We start from the raw sequence: 6,162 nt of genomic DNA on the forward strand, positions 1-6,162 counted from the left end.
GGATTACCCCCTGTCACCTATGGAGAACATGGCCCTGGGCCTTACTGCCATCTTGATTTTTGCCCAATGATACTGATTTTGGACTTTTGACCTTCAGAACTGTGAGAGAATAAGTTTCTGTTGTTTTAAGCCACCAGCTTTGTGGTCATTTGTCACAACAGTCCCAGGAGACTAACAGAAGATTTCACACTCTAATCTTCTTTAGGCTAGGGATTAGTTCTATGTTTCTTTCCTCTCTCCAACAACTCCTGTCCTCAGTCTGGACATACCCAGCTACCCATACCTGTAGATGGTGATGACTTAGCACCGTTCTGCTATTTAAGGGCAAGTCTTCTGAGTCTTCTCTTTTAGGGCCTGCTGATAACTTCCTGTGAACCTGGATGGTTGGGGACATGTGACCATGGCTCTTTCTCAACTTCATTTCAAAACATTAGACTGTCTCCTTGACGTGACACAGAAAGAGATGTTCTTTCCAAGGCAGTGGTTAGGACTTGAAGGAGGCATATTTTTTAGCAGGATGAGACTTGGGAGGCCATGGCCCATCCCTCTTCTAAACAGTGCTATGAAAGCATACCTTTTCTTGGTTTAGGTCGCTTCTGAGTAGGAATTTGTTTCCTGTTTTGCTTTTCAACCTGATAATGACTATTAGGGGTTGAATTCCGTCCCCCTCACTTTGAAGTCCTAACCCCAGTAGCTCAGGATGTGACTTATTTGGAAATAGGGTCATGGCCATTGTAATTAATCAAGATAAAGTAATTAGAGTGGGCCCTAACTCAGTGTAACTGGTGTCCTTATAAAAAAGGGAAATTTGGACAAAGACACACAGACCTGGGGAGACTTTCATGAAGGCAGGGATGGGGTGATGCCACGGATTGCCAGCAAACCACCAGAAATGAGGGGAGAGGAGCGGGACAGATCCCCCCCCCCCCAGCCTCAGGAGGAACTAACCCTACAGATACCCTGATGTTGGACTTCAGACTTCCAGAACTTTGACACAATATGCTGCTGTTATTCAAGCAGATCAGCGTGTGGGACTTTGCCATGGTGCCCGAGTCAATGGATACAGGAACACCAACCTGTGCACTACTCGAGGTCTCGCCTGCACCTTATAGTGAGCTGCTAAATGAAAGAGCAAGCTTGCAGGGCGGGAGCGCCGCCTTCAGCAGTGTGGCCTTGATGTCTGAACAGCAATCCTTCCACACCCAGCAATTTGTCTGGTGCCTGTGATAAGAGGATCCGAGAAGTCTCAAAGCCACCTCCCTGTCCTAATCCCTCCCCAGGGATCCAACCTTTCCCTCTGGATGGGGTCAGGGAAGCAAAGTCAAATTTTAGTCATGCCTTTCAAGTTGCCCTCCCCTCCCCTCTTGCTTTGGTCTCTCCCCCTCCCCCCCTTGTTTCCAAGTGCCCAGCCTTGTCAGAAGAGAGGGGACCATCTGGTTAGTCCTTGTTTACTGCACACCCTGCCAGTTTGAGCTTATTAATCATATTTACCCAAGTATCTTAATTACTCCCTGTCTAGCAACTTGCTTTGCACTCAGCTGTTGACCCCTCTCTTTTTATTCCTTTCTATCATTAATCATAGGAGCAGCGCGGGTACAGGAATTCCTGCAGCTTGGATTTCACTGGCACCGTTACCACTCCCAGAGAGGAGCGGCTGGAGTTCACGGCTGGTTCCTGACAAACTTCCTAATTAATCTGCTGAAGATCAGAGGAGGACTAATAGGAGCTGAAGACTGTGCTGGGCCCATCCCTCCGCCCCTTCTGTGTGTGTGTGTGTGTGTGTGTGTGTGTGTGTGCATGCATGCGAGCATGCTCGCCCGCGTGTCTGTGCGGGCTTGCAGTGCTGAGCTTGGCAGGAGAGAGAGCCTCAGCCCCCAACTCAGCACAATAGCATTCCTGCTGCTGCCACCTACCTTCCCTGCTTTGGGAGAAGGAATTTTCTCCTCCTGCTTAGGAGTTTAGAGGAGTCCTGACCCCTTCTGCGGTCAAAGGGATGGTGGAATAAATACCTTCCAACCAACTTGCCTGTGGGGCCAGGATCTCGGGTCCTGGGCAGGGGGGAGTAGTCTCATCTAGAGTAGACTCAAGCTTTCTGGGGGGGAGCCCCAGATCCTTGGGCTCTCAGGAGCTCAAGAGGCTCGAGTGCCCAGGACCCGCCAAGCCAGGGAGCGGCTAAAGACAGCAGGGCAGGAACTGCTTGCTGCGCGGCGGTCCTGGGCGCCCAGTCTACCAACCCGCGAAGAACAAGAACGGCCAGGCTGAGGCTGGCGAACAAGAGCAGTCACTGTGATGGGCCGACCTGGGGAGGGGGGGCCCTCAGGCAGCCCTCGGAGGTGTGGCTCAAGCCATTGCAACCCCTTTCTCTTCTCTTGGTGGTAGGGGGTGGGGGCGATAAGCAACAAGGGCGGCGCTTCTTTCTGCCTGGCCTGAATCTCCAGGCCGAGAGACACCATTAAGGAGTATAATTTGTTGATCCAGGCTCTCCTTGCGTTTCAGTGCAGAGTGGCATCGTTTTCTTTATGACCTCGTAAAGTCACAGCCGAGAGGCCGATTTGGAAAACAAACTGCCTCAGGTTGACAGATAATTAGATACAGGGGACATATTATATGCCTTTGCATATAAATGTGCTCCGAGGCGTGTTGGTTCATCTGAAGTTGAGGTTAAAGGCGCGCCAGGTATTCCTGACACATCAGGATATATATTTTCATACGGTCTCAGGCGCTGTGTTGGTTTTATAGCCCTTTCATTCTGGCGCTGACTGATGGCGAGCGAGCGCAACCCAACTTAGAGGAGCTGCGCCATTCGCTGCCCCATGAGCCTCTGGGCTGGAGGCTGGGCTCCCTTCCCCCGCTCTGCCCCTCCCCGGCCTCCTCTCCTCTCTTTCCTTTCCCCGCCCCACTGGTATGGGGGCAGTTCTTAAGGCTTCCATGCTGTGAGAATGACCAATGGCCAGGAGGGGGTGGGGGATAGACAAAATCCGTTCTTCTCCCCTCTACTGTTTTTTTTTTTTTTTTGGCATTCTAATGGGCCCAGTTGGTAACAGTTGTAAAATAGGGGTCAGACCCTGGTGGAATTCTCTACTGGGGGGCAAGGAAAGCGGTGGAAGTGGCTCTCTTCCAGAAGGTTCTGTGGACTGTGGTGGTTGCTGGTGGACAGCTGCTGCTGCCCAATGTGACAGCTGTGCTGTGCTGGGAAAGCTCCCCTTTCCCTGGAATCTGGTCTAGGGGAGCAGAGCCAGGACTTGGGGCCAACTGAAGAAGGACGTGTCTAACTTTCCCCTGTATCTTCAGATGACTGGGCTGGAGACATGTGTCTCTGTACACAAAGTTCCAGGCAAATTCATCCCTACCAAAATGTAAAGAGCTTAATTTAATGCCCTTGGGGAGTAATTTCAATTTAAAAGTGGCATTACAGGCGGTGGCTGAAAGAATGGCTTAGCGCTCAGTCATCTTCCATTTGGGCAAGTCACTTAATCTCTTTGAGTCTGTGACTTCATCTTAAACTATGAATAAGGATAGCACTCACCTGATAATGTTGAGAAGATTAACTTAGATAACACTTGTCGCTCCAGACTTCATGCGTACTGTCTAGTCTGTGTTAACTGTTTTTAATGATGAAGATTAACAGAGCTCATCCCCCAAAAAAATAAAAAAATAAAAATAAGCAGAGGGGAGAGTGCCTCAACCCCAAGGAAGGGGCTATTGGACGGACCATGTCCTAGGACCACGGTGGAGGTGGCAGCCGGCTGGTGAGCTGGAAAGAGCCTTGATTCGTGGGAGGTCTGGTTCTGGCTCTGCCTCTGATTAGCTGTGTAATCCTGGGCATTTCACTCACTCCCCTCACTTGTTAGTTTCCTGATGCGTAAAACGAGGGCCCCTCTGAGGGCCCCAGGGGGCAGCAGCTGACCCCTGGCTGTCTGGTGGGGCAGGTCTGTGGGGGGGCGCTCTCCTGTCCTCTGCCCTGCCTCTGGGCAGGGCTGCTGTCACCCTGGCCTCTGGAACAGGCCTGCATGGTTTTCCAGGCCAAATTAGAGGGCCTGGGGTTGTGGGGAGGGGGTTGTTAAGAAGACTTCAGGGAGATGTTGAACAGTTCTCAGCTTGAAATGATCCTCCTCCTTAAGCCTTGCCAGGGCTCTAGTAGCAAAGGACAGAGAGGGAGGGAGAAGGAGGGAGTGAAGGGATAGAGAGAGAAAGGGAGAGAAGAGGAGAGAAAGGAAGAAGGAAGGAAAGGGAAAGATAATAAACCTCATAGGCCAGCCCTAAGCCCTGTTGAAGGAGATTACATAAATAGAGTTGCTGTCACTTTGATGAATTAAATCCTCTGTTAATTAGGAGGCATCGATTTAAGGGTTGTCCAAGCAGATAGTCCTTTTCCCCTTCCCAGCAAGTTACAGCAGAGGGAGGAAGCGTGAGAGGGATAGCTTTCTCTGTTCCTCGCCTGATTGCTGGTTTCTCTAGCAGGCTTCATTAATTATCCCAGAACATCGTCACTCCAGTTTTCTCCAGGTGCCAGTCTCTTTTTGGCTGGATCTTGGCCGTGCGCTACACAGGAGCTTTCTAGAGAGAAGACTGGCTTTGAAACCTGCACCCCACTACTCCTGGAATAACCCCGCACAAGGTGCTCTCTTGACTTGGAAGGGGTCAGGAAAGGGCGAGTGGTCGCGTGGAAGGACAAATATGTTGATCTCGGGGCCCGAGGGACCGTGTCTGTGATGGCTGAGAGTCAGCTTGGCAGCTCATTTCCAGCTCTGAGTTGACCCCATGTCAAATGGACTCTTCCCATTTCCCTGTGAGGTCGTTCAGACCTTGAGAGGAGACCAGAGAGAGGGTCCCTGTCTTACTCTGTGGACAGCCCTCTCTCTGCAGCCATCACTGGGCTGGCCGGTCAGAAGCCATCCTTGTACATCCCTGGCTGTACCTCAGGGCAATCCACCTGTGGTCCCAGGAGTCGGAGTTCCCAGTGACCTGCTCTGGATTCCATTTCCAAAAATGAAAATCTATCATTTCCAATGACCTGGAAAGTCTGAGTGTAGATTGAGTATTCCCTGAGTACTAATGGTTTGGCATTGTATAATACCGGATTAATGAGTGAAAATACCTTGGAGGACCAAGGCATAAAATCAGCAAAGGGATCTTCACTTGACCCCTTAGCTCCCAAGGGGGCCATTACTCAGGCAAATGAATCGTGTTCCTCAGGGCCTAGGCGACACTGGGGAGGTGGGCTTCTCACCAGGCTTCCTGGTGACTCAACTTTCAGAGTTGTTTTATAGACAGAACAGAGTCTGTAAGAAAAGTCTTTCAGATTTGGGTTCGTATCAAGACTCTAAAAATTCTGGTGTGACCAAATGAAGGGAACTCTCATGTACACGCGCCCTTGGTTCCCCACAGCCCCATATACAAATATATGTATACATCCCTATAATCATGCTGAAAATGTCTTTCTGGAATTGCCCCTTAGCAGTTGAGTGAGGAAAGAGTTCCTTTATTTTATTTTATTTTTTAAAAGGAGTTTCTTTTCTTGGTTTTAGGAAGAATAAATTCATAAAGACGAAACAGGGCCTTGAGTGTGTTCGGAACGGCTGGCCCACCGACTCTTACCCAGCTGAGGGGATTTGCTACAGTTCTACTCTGGCTTTCAAATGACATGTTTCCCTGGCTGCCAAGGGAGACTCCCTGCCTGGATCATCCGGTCACAGGCCAGAATCTCTGTAAGGGAGGTCTAATGTGGCCTCAGCACTGAGGTTCCCACTCCTGGGGAACCTGCCCTCTCTCTCTTCTCTCTTTGTTTCCAGGCCAGGGGGGATCTGCAGGGTAGAGGCAAAATTTGTCTCAGCGGATTGGCTGAGCCAGAAGGAATAAGGTGGAGAGAGGGAGGGAGGGGAGGGAGCAGGACAAGAACTGGAAAAAGAGAAAATAACCAGAAGTAAAGATGGAGAAGATGCAAGACAGGCTAGTAAGGGACAGAGGCAAAGCCGAGAGAAGAGAAACCAAACTCTCCAAGGAGGAAGTGAGTGTGTGGGTGGGAGGCAGAGAGAGGAAGGCAATGAGAGAAGAGTGGAGAGGCAGAGAATGGGCCGAGCTGAGGGGCCAGAGACTGGCAATCCGGAGAAGGAAGAGAAGGGGTCTAGCAGGTGCTAGGAACAAAAAGGGAGAGGGGTTGGT

This window comes from Neovison vison, chromosome 11, assembly GCF_020171115.1.
Source record: "Neovison vison isolate M4711 chromosome 11, ASM_NN_V1, whole genome shotgun sequence".
Classification (NCBI taxonomy): domain Eukaryota; kingdom Metazoa; phylum Chordata; class Mammalia; order Carnivora; family Mustelidae; genus Neogale; species Neogale vison.